Source organism: Protopterus annectens, chromosome 2.part0 (assembly GCF_019279795.1).
Source record: "Protopterus annectens isolate FY-2018-M chromosome 2.part0, PAN1.0, whole genome shotgun sequence".
NCBI lineage: Eukaryota > Metazoa > Chordata > Ceratodontiformes > Protopteridae > Protopterus > Protopterus annectens.
In genome coordinates, this window is record NC_056728.1 from 1939533399 (window position 1) to 1939553820 (window position 20422).

The 20422-nt window shown below is 39.6% G+C and overlaps 1 protein-coding gene across 1 annotated transcript in view; it reads left to right on the forward strand.

Annotated features, from left to right (window-relative positions):
• LOC122792903 (CUB and sushi domain-containing protein 1-like) overlaps positions 1–20422 on the forward strand; it is a 4548980-nt gene that overhangs the window by 2463833 nt on the left and 2064725 nt on the right. The gene's annotated exons all lie outside the window — the stretch shown is intronic.

Below are 20422 nucleotides of genomic sequence, written 5' to 3' on the forward strand. Positions count from 1 at the left end.
AGTCTTGCTGCTTTGGTTACACTCTACTATTTATATTAGTATTGATTTTACTCAGTATGATTGGATACCCTTGTAAGAGCCTTAGAGCAGTTGACTGGTAGCAGCGTGTTTACCTTATAGTCTGTGTAGAAGGGCCATAGTAACTATGTGCCATCCTTTTCCAGGAGTGTGTGTGTGTGTGTGTGTGTGTGTGTGTGTGTGTGTGTGTGTGTGTGTGTGTCTGAAAATCAAATACCCAGGTGTGGGTGTGTCAACTACTTTGAACTGGGACACAGTGCTCCAAAGTGAGTCTTGTTTGGTGTCTGGAGAAACAGAAAGTCCAGTTCCAGGTCTGTAGTGGGTTCCCTGTGTGCTCTTGGGGGAAATTGTGTTTGATGCAGAGAGCTACATTTGAAAATACTGTGTAAATCCATTCCCATTTTTAGTGACCATCTCTCACTGATGTCAGAGGTGAGGATTGAGACTCCTTGATTACTGGCCTGGGTTGAAGAGGCCATTACAGTATCCATGAGAATAAAATGTAAGAAATGTTTTCCACACATGAGACAGTCCTTGAGATGAGATTAAAACTTCATATAACTCTATACAGAGAGAGTAATATATCAATAATCACTGACTGATTACTCATGATTAGTGAGGTTTATTCAGCAGGGAAATGGTGATGTTAATGAGTAATCTAGCTTGACTGATAGGTCTGGTAGTGATTATTACCTTTTATACACTTGACTTAACTATTTTTTTCCTTTACCCTTTTAAATAAATCTTTTATACAAAAATTTTTTTATTTTCAGATGTTGTCTTATCCTGAAAAGACCCAGAGGAGATATCTGATCACTGAAGTCCACTTTATTACATGCGAGATTCATTTATGTAAAAACAGTATGCTATTAGACTTTCCTTTGTGGCAGTGATGGCGCTGAGATAGAGTGCATTTTTTTTCATTTTTTTTTCCTGGAGGAGGGTCAAGAGCAGAGTAATAAAGAAAATATTTGATGGAATATTTTGAAGGCAAGTGGTAGAAGTATTAAAAAATGCTGAGATTTATTGTTTAGGAGTCTGATCCCAGACTCATAACTGTGAGTAGCAAACAGGGCCTTTTCACTCAGATAAATAGTTTTGCTACAGTAATTGCAGTTTATCACAACTAAGGACTCAGTTTAACCAGTTATATAGCCCAGCTTGATTGACATTTTTTAAAGCAACATATAATATATTTATATTAAATTGAGGAAGCTCTGTATTTCTGAACTAACCAATGTATGATGAAGTGCGGAGCATGACAAATATCACTGTTGTCAGACCGCGCAATATTTAACCAGACAGCTCTCCTTTGTGTGTGCAAAAGAACAACAGAATTATTGAAGATTGGCCAGAAATACCACCAAATAGAATGTGGTACTTACATGAAAGATTCAGTGACATTCATGAAATATTAGGAGCAGCCTCAGCTGGAAAGCATTTTTTAAATGGAAGACAGAGTCGAGTTCATCACTATAAGAAAAATTCACCCCCATTGTACCATTTTGAATGTTGAGTTGTGTTATCATCAATACTGACATTTTATTCACTTGTAATAGAAGTATCATCTAGATTTACCTTGAATGTCTCTGATGCTTCATCCCAAACTTGTATATTGCTGAAATAGTTTGAATAGCTCTTCTCTATGTGTATTGCAACTGTGATAATTACAGAACAATAGCTGTTTACATATGCATGCAGGTTAATATCACTTTTACTCAATTTGTTTCTGTAAGTATGAAGACCTGAATGTTATCTGAAATTTAAACAGTCAAATGTTGTTTTATTGGATGTATTCAGAAACCATGATTTTGCAAAGTGCTAAGCACTGCTGTTTTTATTTTTATTATCAGTAGTTGCACAGAATGAGTCTAGGTCTGACTATCAAATACAAGTCTTTGCACAAAACTTGTATTATAGAATTAATACCATGATTGCAGGCATCAAGAATAAGTTAGGATGAAATGTAATTGAAAGGAAGGAAGGAAGGGAAAGGTAGGGAGAATAGTAGTATAAACAATATTAAAAGGAAGGATGAGTGTAAAACATAAAATGGCGAGTAGAGAGTGGTGAAAGGTATAGTAGAATAAGGTTAAAAGAGATGCGGAGTAAGTAGTGGAAGCGAAGTAGATAGAAGAATAGGGTTATGGGGAGAAATAATGGTGTGTGGCTATAGACAAAGGAGGAGGAGGAGGGGTAGGAATAAGGAGAGATGTAGCTGCAAGAATGGAGAATGAGGTAAGGAAGGAGGATGTGAAGGGAACTGTTTTAACGTGAGAAGTAGTAATGTGGTTTACTGTTGATAATATTTTGAGGAGGTGCTAGATAGGAGATGTTTAAATGTATGGAGTAGACTATGACAAGCACATTTACTGACTGTCAAGATGAGAGTCTTGGGAAAAGCAAACTACTGACATGAGGAACAACACCTTCTATTTGGAGTAGCAGCTTAGGGTTTCCCTATATGAGATGAATGGTGTCTTATTGTGAGGCATGCAGAGCATTACTGCATATTCCTGTCTTTCAGAAATTAATGTCCTGACAGACTGCGTGGTGTTTGTGTGTGTGTGTGTGTGTGTGTGTGTGTGTGTGTGTGTGTGTGTGTGTGTGTGTGTATGTGTGTGTGTGCATGTGTGTTTGTTTGTGTGCATGTATCTGCACTTCCATTTAGTTATGCATCTTCAGTGATCTTTACAGAACCATAAAGTCATAGAATGTACAACGCAACTTAGCCATGTAGTCATTTACACTTTGCCTACCCTGACAGAGCATTCATACTCGGGGGTGAGTTTATGAACATCCATCCAACTGTGTAATTTCTTCTTAAAGGATGATAGTGTGTCAGGTTCCTTGATCTAGAGAGGAAGTTTATTGTAGAGAAGGGTCCACTATGATTTGTTTGTCTACTGAAGTAGTTACAAACCTGTGGTTTTGTGGTTTGCTGTACTATTTGAATGATGGATAAATAAGACATCTTGGACATCTGTCTCCTTAATAGCCCAGAATGCAAGGCATAGTTAGCCACTAAGGAGTCTATAAGACACTGAATAGATGGACAAGACCACCAGACTCTTAATAGATCAGATCCTTTTGGCCCGTTTTTGTCATGAACCTTTGGTGTCTCTCAGCCTGCTTGATATTAAGCTACATAGGGGTGGGATCATTGTATTTTATGATACACCTGGGTTCTACATTAAAACATTGAAATCCCAAAATCCTGAAGCTTAGAAAATGAATACAAATGTTTGATCTTGTAAGCTCGAAAAAGAAAAACAATACAAAACAAAAAAACACGTTTTTACAGGCAGCAAGCCAGACTTATATGGTGGACCTCTTTATTAAATTAAATCATTCCCATTCTCAGACTGTCTTTGAGGTCTAACAGTGACTGCACATGTCTTTTGACTACATATAACTGCAAGTCATAGCTGTTTCCAGCAAAATGGCATGAAAGAACTATCGCACCATCAGTTTGAATCTTTTCACCACCATAAGCAACTAGTTTTGCATACCTTGATGAATCAATTTTCTCACAAGCATTTGGGCTGCTAAAACAGTGCACTTAGATCCAGTGTCTACTTTAAGCTCTATACATTTTCCATTAATTTGTACAGTATAAAATAATTCACTCTTTGCTGTCAAGTGATAATCTACTGTATTAACTGTTTCTTCGATCACAAAGACACCATCAACATAGAGAGTTTGTTCACAGCTCTTGGAGTTTGCTACAGTCTCTATCTGATCTATTACTTCTTTGAATATTCTCTTTTAATATAAGATCGTGACACTTTAGACTTGCAAAGCCTTTTGAAATGATTCCACTTTTTACATTTGTGACATTGCTGACCAAAAGCTAAACACTTTTCCCATTTTCCCAAGCACCTTATGATGTCATACAAATGGGGAAGAAGTGTAAAGGACATGTTTGTTCATGGAAATTTTGTCTTACCAAAAAGTAACTTAAGCATTTGTCCAACCTCCATGGGCACTTATAAATGCAACAGTTATTCTATTTGCAAATATATAATGTGTTTATTTGAATATATGAATAAAATCAAATTTGTACCAGGGGGACAATTTTCATGTAACAGCAAGGGGGTTATTTATGCCTTAAGATGCCTGTGTGGTTTATTTTATATTGCTAAAAGAAAAAGAAGTTTTAAAGTGAGGTTAATGGCACAAATCAGGGACATAAAAAAATCAAAAAAAAGATATGATTGTGGCATGTCATTTCAGAGATGTACATGGCAGTGATTTTTCTATGCGTCAAGGTTGTATTTTAGAGCAAATATTTGTTGAAAATGACAATGTCTTTATTCTTAAATAGGATACTTTGGTCCCTATTGGACTGAATGGTGAGGTTAATTTTATTTAATTGTTTGTTTGTATTACTGATTGATTGAGTTAGTGTTTTTTGAATAAAAGCTAGCACATTTTTAGCTGAATTTTTTTAACTCCTGGTAGGTTTTGTACTGAGGTGCTAGAGAATCAAATACTTTTGGGTCTGAACCAGTGGTCTTGACTTTTCCCATTTAGGTTCATGTCTCCACAATTGTGACAGTTAACAATGAGGTTGGGTGTGGCACTGCCTCTCAGTTTATATTTCTTTTACATCTTAACTTTCTCCTGCACACTATCAACATTCACATATTGCAAACATGCTTTTCACATTTGTAAGGATATTTTATGCTTTTCTGTGATCTCATGTATTTGACAAATATCAATGGCTTTGCTCAGTGTTAATTCACAATCTTGAAGCAAAATCTTTCTCACTGCATCATTATTAACACCACATACAAGATGGTCTTTTATCAAATCATCTTCTAGATCACTAAATATGCATGTTTTTTCTTTATTTCTTAATGTATACTGTAGTAGTATCACCAGGCTTTTCATTTCTTGTGTAACATTTTTACCTTTCCATTGTAATATTTGTTTGAGGGTTACACATTTCTCTAAATTTATGTTTTAAGCACCCAGGGTCTTTAGGAGTTTCAGCCTGTATCATGATATGGCTGTTTTCCCCTTCCCCTGCATACACAGCAGGTGTATACACAAATAAACACTCCTGCTCAATGGCCTGTGAGACACCTAAATGGAGAAGTATAAATGATCTTGAATGTCTGTCTTTATCAGAAAATGTAGCCTGTATGAAAATATCATATTCTTGCTCACTCACCAATTCTCAGCAATATTATTATCAAACACCAGCAGTTCAGATCTGCAAAATCCCTTTGCCATATCAACAAATTTATGTTAAATATAAGTATAGACTTAGTACTTGTAATTTTGCTCAAATGTACAACAAGTTCTCTGAAAATGCTTTACTTTAACACTGCAAATGTCTCAAACACTCTGGACACTTTGGAAAGTCTTTGCTACTGCAAAAAAGTTGGACATTGCGAAAAAAATCAGACATTTTATTTAGCCTGTTCAAACATTTTAAACACTTTGGAGATTATTTCAAGCACTTTAAATATTGTGCCACTATCTTGGACATTTTGAACATCTCAGAAATTATACTGGACACTTGTAATGCTATGCCATGTTTGGCGACTGAAAATCATTTGAAATTAATTTAAGTAACTTTGAATAACCACTGACCTGTTTGCAAGTTCACTCATGGATATTACACCACTTCTAATTGCATGCCTCATGGTTTGCAAGCTGCTTCAACTTTGGATCCAATTCTTATATCATATTGCATGTCTCATGTATTCAGATGAGACACTGAGACTGGGTATGCATTCAAGTCATTATTATACATACACACATCAGGAGCTGTAACTTGTACATATACTTCTTACTTCATATGTTTGCTGACTGACTTGTTACTTCTAACACACACATGTGCATCTCCATTCAAGCTTACAGGGATTAATTTGAAGCAGATTTAGCTTGCTGGTAATGTTGGCATTTGATATAGTATAATATACGTTGTAAGGTCAAGGTATGCTGTATGGACAGACTGATCCCTGCCCATGGTTTGTGTTCCCCTCTGAAAAAAAATACCTGCTTCAGTTGACAGGGTCTACCCTTTACAAAGCCAAAATGCTGGAAGTCAAGCCTTATAAGATTTTTTGTTTTACATCATAGTTTATTAGATCTATTATGCCGTGTTCCATGGCCTTACATATGAAGCTGGTCAGGCTGATGGGTCTGTTATTCCTGGGGTCAGTGGGTGGGGGCTGCCTTATGAAAGACCATCACAGCTGCTGTGAGTCATACCTCAGGGATAAAGCCAGTGGATAAAACTAGGCTGAATAGTTGTTGGAGAGGGTCCACCATTATATTTACAACTGTTAAGTAGGCAGCCTGTTACGTTATCAGGTTCCACTGAGGCCATATTTTTTGTTTTGGAAAGTAAACGTTCTGTGATCATAGGGGGTTTGACTTCCTAGGGTATATGTCGCTTTTGTGCTGATGTCTTTGGGGGTGAAATTTGAACTTAATTTGTTTGCTAGCATTTGTGTGATATCCACTGGGTCAGTGTTCCAAGTGCCATTTTGAATGAGTTCAGAGCACTCTTGGATGTTATTTCCAAACTTCCTGACATAAATAAAGAAGGATTTGTAATTATTTTTAGCTTCCAATGCCAGCTTCTGTTCATGGGAAGCCATGGTTTTCCTGATAGTACTTTCAGTACCTTGAATAATCTTTTGATATTGATCTTGATTTGTGGGTCTTCAGTTTTGGTATGTATTATACTGAACTTTTTTCCTCTTGTTATTGTTTATTATGCAAGTCGACCACCAGGCTTGTTTGCTCTTTCATTTTCCTTTTTATTTAGTTTTGATAGAGACTGACAGATTTGTACAGTTTTCTAGATGAATGTAGAATTTCAGAATTTTAGAAGTTAGGAGATCTATTATGTATACAACTATTAATGAACCATTGTAGGTGAAAATAACATTTTATTTATGTATCCTTTGTTGACCAGGTTAGTCCCATTATGTTAGTAGTCTCTTTTCAGAGGAGACCTGAGTTAGAATTTATAGTAATAGAGGAATTTTGACCAGGGCATTGGGGAAATTCCACTATTCTTTTCAGTAGGTGCTGTGGGATATTTTACATCTACCTCAGCTACCACCAACTTAGGCAAATGGGGCCTAGGTTTAACTTCCTATCTGAAGGATGGCTCAGGAGTGCAGTACTACCTTTTGCTGCACTGCAATATCAGCAATTGGTTTACCTTATACTTCTCAAGCATACCTCATTATGAGGAACATACCTCATTTGCTGTCTTAAAAAGTTCATGTTCCTCAAAGTTCCACATTGAAAGGGTTTGTCACACATTCAGTATTAGGAAATTTTTAACTGATATTTATGGTAAATAGAAATTAATCATAATAATTCATTAAAAGATCTTTCTTATAATTAAAAGGAGCATATTTAAACCATCGCATGATCTTCCAAGTTAAAGCTGTTAGTATGTGTTCCACATTTTGCCCATTTGTTCCACATTATAAGGGCTACTATTCCTCATTTTGGAGATGGAAGGTTGAGAGCTATGATTTACCTGGTGTGGGAAGAGAACCTACAGCCTTCTGTACTAAAGGTAGGTGTGCTAACTGTTGCACCATTGACACTAATAGTAATTTGGTTTATGCATAATTCATAAACTTTTTTCCTGAATTTCACTTCCCAATAGCCCTGCCTAATTCCCATCTAAGACACACAATCTTAGATTGTTATGGGGATCTGTTTATTTCTGTAAGGTGCATTACCTTGAAGAGCTAGTAGAAGTGTTCACAGAGGTAATGACAACAGAGGATGCCTGACCATCAGATCTAAGGTGCTAGAGGAAATTCCTGGTTATCTCATTAACTTACAGACAATTCTTTCATGCCACATTTTTAATGAAATATTGAGCTTACTGTGAGGAATTTGAAACATTGTATTAAAATACTGCATCACAACTTTTTATGGGATCAGGGCCCTGTATAAAACATGAAATATTTGTCCTTTCAATTAGAAAAGTTTAGAAAATTAGTTTCGGTTGAGTGGTAAAGCATCAAGCCACAGAGTTCATTAAATGTAAAGTAAAAAAGCATTTAATTTATTACACAAACCATGCCCCCACTTATTTCATGTATTGTTTTTTTTCAACTTGTTTTCTACATTTCTTAGGTCTGAACTATTGATTCTCTACCTTCAGTGTGGTTTAAAGTGCTATTGTTCCAATATTCATTTTCTTTAGGTAAAACAGTATCTCCTTCAGTTGGTGTTACTTTTGCGAAAACAATGTTTCTCTCACCTACACCACATTGCTGCTTAACATTTATTTTTAGTATCAGCTGAATGTATTTAGTAGTATAGTGAGGTTTAAGCTGGGATTGTTTGTACACATGTATACTTTGTGTGCAGTATGTGATAATTATCCCTGGATTCATGAAGCTCGGCGCAAGGATGATTTTAGCCTTACACCGAACTTCCTCCTTACAGATGGTGCAGCAGCGCCATATGAATATTTATGAGGACGCGTTGCCGCACCCTCGACGTGCACAGGAAACGTGTGTAAGTGCAGGGGGTATGTTTAAGTGCTCTACAGAGGCGTAAACATGCCCCCACAGTTGCACAACCTACTATGCTTACTATTAGAGCCCACCTCTAATAGTAAACAATTAAGTCAGTGTCCATGGATACTGAAATGTATGCTAAGCATACAAGAGTGTCCACAAACACTGAAATAAAATCAAAGTAGTAAACACACAAGCATATAGTGGAATGTTGAGCCCCGTCCCTAGAACTATCACAATTAGATTCCCCGTGTCCCTATTTTACATTTGTATTGCTTCATTGAAAGTGTAAGCAAAGTGCAGCGTGTTTGCGCATCGCCACCCCATGCTTAGCGTAGCTTACACATCAAAATCATCCAAAGAGAAAAGAACATGTGGAGTCAATGTTAACGTCAATAGTGTAGTGGTTAGAGCATCCGCCTAACGAACATGCATTCACGGTTTGAGTCCCACTATAGCACATATCATTTTCCATGTGGAATGTGTATATGAACATATTTATACATCATTTTGCTGTATAACCTACATAATAACATGTAAATAAATGTGAACTGGAGTACCGCATGAAATATTTAACTAATGCCTTTCAGTCAAAGTGGTAGTGTCATAATGAATAAGGCACTAGTAAGCAGGTGTAAGCACAAATAAGCAGTAGTAAACATATATAAGTACCAGTAAGCAAGTCTGAGTGCGTTTGCACGGGTGTAAGCAGTGCCCAGCATAGGAAATGTATATAATTATGTAAATGTATGTGCATGTGTATGTACAGATATATAATACACACACACACACACACACACACACACACACACACACACATATATATATATATATATATCTATATGAAGAATGAACGGCGTGACAATAAATCACACAAAAAGAATGAGAAGGGAATCAACAGCAACTCCAGTATTATTTAGTGCTGTCAGTGTATGTCATATCAAGCTGGGCAGGGGTGAGCAAAGCACTGCTACTCACACCACAGGCAGGATACTACCAGTGGGAGTAACACTGTCAATCTGCTAAGTCTACATTACAAACAATCACAGGGTAGTCACTGGTGGGCCTACCCAAAAATTGCTAGGATGGTTAGACCTGCGACCATTACACAAGCAAGGGCAGGTATGTTCATGGACTAAATGGTGGGAGAGCCTGATGATACATGGGTTGGGACAACATACGTGTAGGGTCCCCTAATGCTGGGGAGAAGGCAATGTGTGGAGGTGTGTCATGGCTGTGATAGCAACTGGAGAATGGATGGATTGCGTGTATGTCAAACTCAGGTGGGGTGGAGAAACTATGGGTATGAAATTATGGATCCAAGCGTGTCAGGGTTGGATGGCCTGGTTCTAATTGGACCTCCCTGTGGAGGTCAGCAAATTCGTTATAAGTATATAGGCATACACACATGCATACATCTATATGTAGAAGTACATTCCCTGTAACACATTCATTCCTTTTCAGACATAGGTTCATAGGTTCATACTAGGCTATCTGTCCTAGGGCATTTATAAGCCTAGCCAGAGTGTGTTTGGCTTTTGCCACCCATTTTAAATTAATTTTGCTATGCCCTTTTTCGAGGTTAGTATACTGTGCCTCTGTCTAACAGTGACACAGAAGTGATACCCAGGGTAAACCTACGATCTCCCATCCACTCATCAAGATTCCTCTTGAAGAGAGTCAATGAGGGACTCTGCCTAACCTGGACTGGGATTTTATTCCAGAGTGAAGGGAGCCTCTGGGTTATGAATCTGTCCCTCCAGCATGTCCCATTTATTTCAGTGCTGAGTTCAAGTCTCTCAAGCGTGTAGCTCGATGGGATTTGGATTTTCTGAGGTGCAGCATGTCCATTAATTCCTGGTTGAAAATGGCTTTTTACGTCAGGCACAGATCGCCTCTGAGCAGATGGTATGCCACTGAGTAGAGCTGGAGTTTCTTTAACCGGGCAGCATATGGCATCTGTTTGAGCCCTTTGATCCTCTTGGTGAGGTACTTTTGGGGTCTTTCCAGTTGCCGCAGGTGTCTGGTAAGGTACATCCCAAAAGGGGAATTGTACTCAATTATGGGCCTGATGAGGGATAAGTAAAGAGGCACGATGAACTCCCCTGATCTAGATGTGAATCCCTTCATGATTAGGTGGGCTGTATAAAATGTTCTTCTAACCACTTTGGCCACGTGGTTGTCAAATGAGAGATTGCTATCAACTTGGGTCCCCAGGTCCCTAATTACTTCTTCTGTACTTAATGGATTACCACCTATGTGGTAATTTGTGGGCACTTTGTTTTTGCCAAAGGGGATGACTATACACTTTTTGGCATTTAGCTTGAGGCCATGGCTCTGGCACCAGTTGTCTGTTTCTATGAGGCCCTTTTGGAGGATGCTTGTGACGGCTGGAGAGTCGATTATGGCGCCCAGTTTGCAGTCATCTGTGAACTTGGTCAGCCACAGTCCTTCCGTGTTGGCCTGTACCTCAGAGAAATATATACCGAACAAGAGAGGTCTCAGGACTGAGCCTTGTGGGATGCCACTTGTAACTGGTTTGGAGTCTGACATGGCTCCAGCAATTCTAACCATGTGGGTTCTGTCCTTGAGCCAGTTTGCAACCCATCTAGTGACATAGGGGTTTATATTTTAGCTGGTGAGCTTATCTATAATGCCTGAGTGGGGTATTGTATCGAAGGCTTTTGCGAGGTCCAGGTAGGCTATGTGGACCACCTTCCCCTCGTCAATGGCCTTGGTGACTGTTTCAAAGAAATTGACCAGGTTTAAATGGCAGGATCTGCCCTTAACAAAGCCAAACTGGGTAGGATCCAGTGTCTGTAGGTTCCCAATATCTTTATTTATGAGGTCCATAATGATCCTTTCCATAGCTTTGCAGATCAAGCTAATCAGGCTTATGGGGCGATAGTTTCCAGGCTCCGTTGAGGCACCACCTTTGTGGAGAGGGACCACTGTTGCTGTATGCCACTCTTTGGGTACATATCCTGTAGTAAGGCTGGGATTGAACAGTAGTTTTATGTTTGGGTTTAAGCTCTTCTTGGAGTTCATGTAGGACGCAGCATGGGACACCGTCTGGTCCCATTGATGCTGTGTTTTTTGCTTTGGAGAGGGCGGCTCTTACCTGAGCATCTGAGATGTCAGGGGGGCAGCACTCTGCTGGGATAGATATTTGCCCTTTTGGTGGGGAGGGGGGGGAGTTTGCGCTGAACCTGTCAGCTAGGATGTTGGCAATGTTTGTGGGTTCGGTGTATTTTTTGTCATTTTGGACTAATTCTGAGCATATCTGGGAATTTCCACCCAGGTTCCTAACATAACTAAAGAAAGCATTGTGATGATCCTTAGTGTCCTGTGCAATTTTTCTCTCAAAGCTGGCCTTAGATGATTTTATGAGTGCCCATAGTTTTTTGCTGATACTGATCAGAGCTGCCTTCCCTTTTTGGGATTTTGCTCTATCATGTAGTAGCTTCCTCCTTCTATTGTATAGTTTGTTTATGGCTGGGGTCCACCTGACAGGACGTCTGCCTTTGGAGGATTGGGTCTTGGTTTTATTTGGGATTACATGATCCATGCATTCCTGAAGGTGTTCATAGAATGCATGTATAAAGGATTCTGTGGTCTGGGCCGTATTTTCCACAGGCCTGAGGGCTTTGAAGGATTCCACCTCAGTTTTTAGGAGTGTGAAATTTGCTTTAGAAAAGTTTTTCACTGTGGTTTTCTGGGCAGGGGTTGGGGTAAGGATGTGAATATCCAGTGAGATTAGTTTATGGTCTGATCTTACCAGTGAGGGATACAATTCTGGTCTGGAGCATAGAGTCCCCATGTTGGTGATGATCAGGTCCAGTATGTTGTCCCCTCTTGTGGGAGTGGTAACAAGTTGTTCCATAGCATTTGAGTTTATAAATTCTAGGAACCTTTGGGCTAGGGTGTTGGAGCTAGAGTAATGCTCCCAGTCTATGTTTGGGTAGTTGAGATCACCCAATATAATGGTGTTTGGAGAGACCTTCATATTTTCCAGTGTTCTCAGGAAGTCCGAGTGGGGTTCCTGGGTTTGGGAGGGTGGTCTGTAGTAGGCTATAAACTGGAAGGCAATTTTTACCCACTGTTAGTTGCACATGGATAGTCTCTGATGCTTCGTGCTGTGCCACCAACCTGGAGGTGTGGGTATCTTTGGTGAATATTGATACTCCCCCTCCTTTTGTGGTTCAGTCCAAGTTTTGGGGCTGAAAAGCATGGTATGAGGTATAACCTGGTAGTGCTGGGGTGCTCTAGGGAGCATTGAACCAGGTTTCTGTTACTGCACAGATATCGATGTTCTCCATGCAAAGGAGAGTTTTGAGTGTGTGCATCTTGAGGTTTAGACTTCTGGCGTTGAGTAGCATTACTCTTAGTTTCTTATCCCTTGTGATACCTATGGAGGTGGATTTGTCTTTTGAGCCTTGCCTAAAAAAGGCACTATGGGGGTAGCAAGATCCTTTGCCAATATCTGAAAGCCCAGGGGTGACAGATGCAAGCCATCCCTAGCGAAGCATCGTGGCTTGTCGGGCATGTCATCCCAGGCTGACAGGCATTGGATCCTTTTTGAATGACACCAATACTTAAGCCAATTGTTGAAATTGATCGTCTTGTCTTCATATTGTGGCATCATTCTTGGTGAGGGTAAGATGCTACTCAAGGTCAGGGTCATACCGGCCTGGGCTACTTGCTCAGAGAGTTCCTCTATGTCTCTTTTCATGTAGTCCATGGAGGTACATCTCAGGTCATTCACAACAGCATGGACAATGACTGAGTCATATTTGAACGTGCCTTGGAGTGACCTGAGTGCTTGTGTTATGTGGCGGATCATAGCACTCGACAAGCAGCTCACCGTGACCTTCTCCTTGTTCAGCCTGGTGAGCGGGATGTCATTGTGCCTGACGATAGAGTCACCTATTACAAGTGTATCAGGTGTGTTGTTTAGCCTTAAGGGCTGTGACTGTTCGGCACACTGGCTTTGTGAGCTATGTGTTGCACGTGTTTTGTTTTGGGGTAGAGGTTACTTGGGTGTCTGCTTTGGAGGTCTCTGCTGCTTAGGCAGATTTTTATTTAGAGCCTCCGAGTATGTTTTTGTGTGTTTATGTGTTTGGTTTGCTGTCATGGTAGGTCTATGTGAGACAGGAATTGTAGTGAGTGTGGTTTCCTTCTCCTCCTGACTGGTTACGCCAGTACTGAGTTGAGAGAGCTTAGCCTCCAGTTTGGCTATATGGTTGCATCTCTCACATGTGTTGGAATTTGTTGGGAGGAGGAGAGGGTTGTCTGTGTACATGAGGCAGTTGTAACATTGCCTCAAGATTCCCAGATTCACCAGCTGGACAGGAGAGGAGATTGACAACTGACCTTTGGACATGCTAAAATAGTATTGGGAATTCCTTTATAATTGAAAAAAGGGCCAATGAGAACAAGGTACTCAAGGGGAGTTTGTGAGGGTGTAGTGCTTTTAATTTTTTACTGCTGACTTAGTGAGCAAGTGCCAGGTAACTTAAATGCAATGTGTTACAGGTAACTTAAATGCAAAAACGACAAACAGTAACTTTCTTTCAAGTGAAACAAGGAAATAAGTACAGTAAGCAATGCAGATATCACTAGGGATCCACAGAAGTGCTGAAAAGCCGCGTTTTAGGTGAAATTAGCATTTCAGGGAAATAACAAGCAAACAAACAACAAGCATACAAACAAAGCTAGATTCAGCAAGCCTGGCTATGCTACAGCAAACAAGGTGTACCAATTTCAGTAAGAAACAGTTCAAATATGCAGGCACTATAAGCCTTTAACCAGAAATTCCCAGCACAGAAGGGCAGAGTCCAGCCTCTCTTCAAACAAGAGTGCAGACCACGAACGTTCTCAATGTAAAATAACTGACCTGAAGCCCAAGTGCTTAAACCAGAACTAATACACTTTTAGAATAACAGACACTGAGCCCTCAATCAGCAGTTCCTAACTTAGAAGGATTTAAGCTACCTGTCTTGCCACCACAGTGCAGGCCACAAACCTTCCTAATGTAAAACAACTGGTTTGAAGCCCAAGTGCTTAATCCAAAAGACGTAGAATGATTGCTACACTTTAATCAAGTTACTACCAAGCAGTAATAAATACAATTGAATACTTTAAAGAATGCCTGGATTAGTGCTCAAGTTATATAAACAAAGCTAGATTCAGCAGGCCTGGATCTAGTCTATGCTACAGCAAACAAGGTGTACCAATTTCAGTAAGAAGCAGTTCAAATATGCAGGCACTATAAGCCTTTAGCCAGAAATTCCCAGCTCAGAAGGGCAGAGTCCAGCCTCTCCTCCCACAAGAGTGCAGACCACGAACCCTCTTAATGTAAAATAACTGGCTTGAAGCCCAAGTGCTTAAACCAGAATTAATACACTTGTAGAATAACAGACACTGAGCCCTCAATCAGCAGTTCCCAACTTAGAAGGATGTAAGCTACCTGTTCTGCCACTACAGTGCAGACCACAAACCTTCTTAATGTAAAACAACTGGTCTGAAGCCCAAGTGCTTAAACTAAAAGGCATAGAATGAGTTACACCAAGCAGTAATAAATACAACTGAGTACTTTTAAGATGACGCAAAAGCAAAATAAAGTAGGAAGAAACACACATACAGTAAAAGCAGATTTTTTTTTTTTTTTTTTTTTTTTTTTTTAAAGTGGAAAGAGAGAAAGGAGTAGCAGAAACTAAGCTGATTGGCCTTCTCAAATGTTCTCTCTGTACTGGGTAGAATGAGGTAATGACACTAGACTGGAAGGAGGGTCCCAGATCAAATTTACACTAGGGGCGGGCAACTGCAAAGCCTCCAACTATAAAAACACCATACAAATAGAGAGGGAGGGTGGGAAACAAACTGCAGAAATGTTTCTCACAGCTAAAAAGCAGCAGTGAGCCTTTAAATGAAAGTTTTAAACAGCTAAAGGAGCCTCTAGAAAAAAAGAGTTTAACTGCAACAAGTTATTAGAAACAAACAACCCAACAGATGCTTAATAAAAGTGGACAATTTCCAGTTAATACCTCACACACAGTGAAACTAGCTAGAAAAATACACAGTACACAAAGTGCTATAAATAACAAAGAAATGAACAAAATAAACAAAAACAGGATACTTAATGTTATATATTATAGCTCCGAGTTTCCTCAGTGTCCTTCTTTCAATCAAGCTCAGTAGGAAATGGCAGAACACTCACAAATGAACTTTTTAGGTAACAGAAAGTTGAAACCTGAGACAGTTTTTAAGAAAGAAATCTCAAAAGAACCAATGTGGTGCTTAGTCTAAGCTGTAGTCCAGTTGACCTCGGTCAGCCAATGATCTCAAACAATTCTCTCTCACTGAAATGCCTGATGGCTTTAGCTAAACCAAGATGTCCCTGAATATGTGCTCAGATACACAACCTCCACAAACACTAGGCCCAAATACAAGCCTGAATATGGAAATGCTACAAATATCCCCACTACTTAGAACAAACTGCAGAAATGTTTCTCACAGCTAAAAAGCAGCAGTGAGCCTTTAAATGAAAGTTTTAAACAGCTAAAGGAGCCTCTAGATAAAAGAGTTTAACTGCAACAAGTTATAAGAAACAAACAACCCAACAGATGCTTAATAAAAGTGGACAATTTCCAGTTAATACCTCACACACAGTGAAACTAGCCTGAAAAATACACAGTACACAAAGTGCTATAAATAACAAAGAAATAAAGAACAAAATAAACAAAAAACATGATACTTAATGTTATATATTATAGCTCCGAGTTTCCTCAGTGTCCTTCCTTCGATCAAGCTCAGTGTGAAATCTATATACATGAAAGTGCCCCTACAAACCTTGACAGTAGATAGAATAATAGGTTGTGCATAAGAGGGGAGGGACAAATTTGCAAAAATGCAGAAGTGTGTACATTGTCCGAAGTCAGTGCTGTTCTCAAAAAATCACATGTGAGGACTTTCTCACACATGGAATCATTCCTGTGATCTGCCTGCTATGGCAACTCCAATCACTAAAGCAGTCCTTTTTGTAATACAATTTTGCCGACCTCATACATTATTATCTCTCATGTGTAATAGTTGCATTACCACATAGTCATAGTTATTCATTTGTTGTAGTGTCATGTTAAAAGGAGTAATGATGTACTGAAGTCTAATCTTGAAATAAAGACGTGTGTCCCAGGTGGGACAACCCAAAAATTGTGAATAGTGTGTGTCCTATTGGTCACTCATTTCACCAATGTGTGTGGATTAGACTTTTGGGATGTCTGATGATACGTGGAGTGAGTCAACCCATGGGATGAGTCTACAGGAGTAGGGAGTGGCCAGTGTGTAGTGGTGTGGATAAACCATGTATCCAACTGGAGAATGGATGACTGCTGTGTCAGTGAAGTGTTGGGGTGGGTGTTTGGGGAACTAAGATCGATGGGTATATGGGTATATCTGCAAATGATGCATCACAGCAATAGTGTAGTGGTTAGAGCATCTGCCTAATGAACAGACATTTCCATTCCGAATCCCAATGCAGCACATACCATTTCCCATTGGTAATCTGTATATGAACATATTTTCACATCTGTCTGCTGTATAAACTGCATAATAACAATTAAAAGTGAAAAAAAAAAACAAAGAAAACCAAATGGATAAACCACCACTCAACACTTAAAATAAGAAAAAATAATAAAACAGCCACCAAGGACTAAATGTAGGTCTTCACTTTTTTAATAAAACACAGAATCAAATAACTAAGTGCTTTCACCAGGCATAAAACACTGGCCAGCGGTTTATGCCTGGTGAAAGCGCTTAGTTATTTGGTTCTGTGTTTTATTAAAATAGTGAAGACCTACATTTAGTCCTTGGTGGCTGTTTTATTATTGTTTTCTTATTTTAACAATTAAAAGTGAACTGGAGCGAAGTGTCAGTGTCATAATGAATAAAGCACTCGTAAGCAGGTTTAAGCATAATAAGCAGTAGTAAGCATATATAAGCACCAGTAAGCGTGTTTAAGTGCGTTTGTGCGGGGGTATGCATTGCCTTACAGACACATACACACACACACACACATATATATATATATATATATATATATATATATATATATATATATATATATATATATATATTTATACATATATATATCAATTTATATATATGTGTGTGTGTGTGTGCGTGTAGATATACACAGATATACAGCTATGATAGGAAACAGCACACAAGAATGGCATATGTTCACAGACTATGCCAATGGAAGTGAGTGGCCCAAGCAAGAAACATGTAACACGTAGCATGACCACCCCCCCCCCCCTCCAGCGGGACAGAGGAAACATACACACAAACCCACAAACAATGTGAATAGTCTACTGCTCCCCAGACCACAGGCAGGATACAACCGGGGGAGGGCAGAGTGCACCCATGAAATCTAATCTTGCAACAGACAGGGGTGTCCCTTGCGGGGCACCCCAAAAATTGACATATAACCAAAGGAAGCCAATACAATGACAATTCTGGCTGGGGTGTGTACATACTCAGAATACAAGGGTGGGAAAGGCTGATGACCCATGGGTCAAGACAATGTACGACATGGGTCTCGTGAAGTGGAGAGTGGGCAGCATGTAGTGGTGTGTTCGGATCGGACCTGCACCCAGAGTAAGGGTGTGTGCAGTAGAGGAGGTGTGAGTGGGGGAACTATGGGTAGCTAGTTATGGGTCTAGGTGTGCAGGTGTTGGCTGATGTGGGCCTAAATGGGCAGCCCCAGGGATGTGAGCAAAAGTGTTCATTGAGCAAAGCCATCGGCCAACGAGCAGCCACACCTGCTACGAGTCCCACTGCAGCAAAGTCTAATCTACATGGCAGAGAACGTAATAACCAGATGTAGATGTATATATGTAGAGGAATGTGTGTGCATATCTACCCATAGCGACATGGAGATATACCTATCCTGCTCCGTAGTACAAATGTATACATACAGAGACAGAATACATATACATACACACATATAGATATATACATATGCAGACACCCATACACACATATGTTGTTAGATATACATAGACAGCAATATATAAATATATACATGTATGCATTCATATACAGATATATTTGTCTATAGTAATGTAGATATATATATATATATATATATATATATATATATATATAGATATATATATATATATATATATATATATATATATATATATATATATATATGGGTTCATGTCAAACCCAAGGCATGTTCAAATATCGAAAGTCAGTACACCGAAACGAAACCATCGACATTTCAAAACATCGACAGTACAGGTATACGAAACTACAGCGCTAACATGGGTCCTGCAAGCGAGAAGTAAAGGATATGATATGATACTGTATCCATACTACTTCCCCCTTGCAGGACCCATGTTAGCGCTGTAGTTTCATATACCTGTACTTTCGATGTTTTGAAATGTCGATGGTTTCAAACTGACTTCGATATTTGACATGTCGTGGAATATATATATATATGTATATATATATATATATATATATATATATATATATATATATATATATATATATATATATATACATGTGTGTATGTGTGTGTGTGTGTGTGTAAATATACACATGTAAATAGCTAGGATATGATACAGCAGTTACGAATTACATATGTTCACAGGCCGTGCAAATCGGGGTGAGGGGTTCAATCAACAAACGTGTAACACGTAGCATCAACCACCCCCACCTAGACAGGTGAAACATGCAAACACATGATACAAGTTAACACACCACTGCTTCCCAGACCACAGGCAGTATACTACCAGTAGGAGAGACCTGCCAAGTCTAATCTTGAAACAAAGACATCAATGTCCCTTGTGGGATGCCCCAAAAACTAATGATCATCGGAGTCAGCCCTGTAATGATTCATCCATCCAGGCTGCATACATACACGGACCAGTAGGATGTGCAAGCCTGATGACCCATGGGTCGACACAACGTACAACATGGGTCCTGACACGTGGAGAGTGGGCAGTGTGTAATGGTGTGGTTAGGCCCCACCTGCACCCACAGTAAGGATGAGTGCTGTAGAGGAGGGGCAGGTGGGGGAACTATGGGTATGCAATTATGGGCCTAGGCGTGCAGGTGTTGGCTGGCGCAGTTGTATTAGGACCACCCTGGGGATGTAAGTAATATTCTGAAATGGGCAGATCTTATGCCCATCCTTCTCAATCCCTAAGAGCAAAACCACTGGACAGAACATAAACCGTTGGGGAACAAGTAGGGACAGAAACCACATATTCCACTTACAACCTTAGAAAGCTGATAGAATAATAGGTATGCATTAACATGACTAGGCTGAAGGATGTGGGGTCCTAAACCCAATTACTTGTCTGTATTTAGTGGTGTCACTTCCCAGGTATTTGCCAGACAGGTGCAGATTGTAAAAGGAACACACCAGTAATATGAAGAAAACTCTGGATAGGCCACAGATTCTGTGCAGTCGACCAGCATGCTTATGCTTAATGGGCAGCCATTCCAAATATGGGTCCCACCGCAGCACAGTCCAGTTTAAATGGCTAAGTATGGTATGACCATATGTGTCATTGCATAACCCACTACACAACATCTACGAACATATGGTTGCAACACCCCACTGTAGGCATGTAAGCCGATGTAATAGACATCACAAGGTATTATTGTAGTCCTCAACCCCACCCAGAGGTGTGAGTGTCAGATGCAAACTTCAAATGCAGTGCATTTTCAAGTGCGGCAGCAAGTGGGTGTAAGCTTGTTTGGCCGCCGGTATGTGAGTATCACACTGGTTAAGCAATGCAGAGGTTAACTGAGTGTCAGAAACAGTAACTGGAGGTTAGCATTGCTTAGCTCCTTGCAAACCCGTG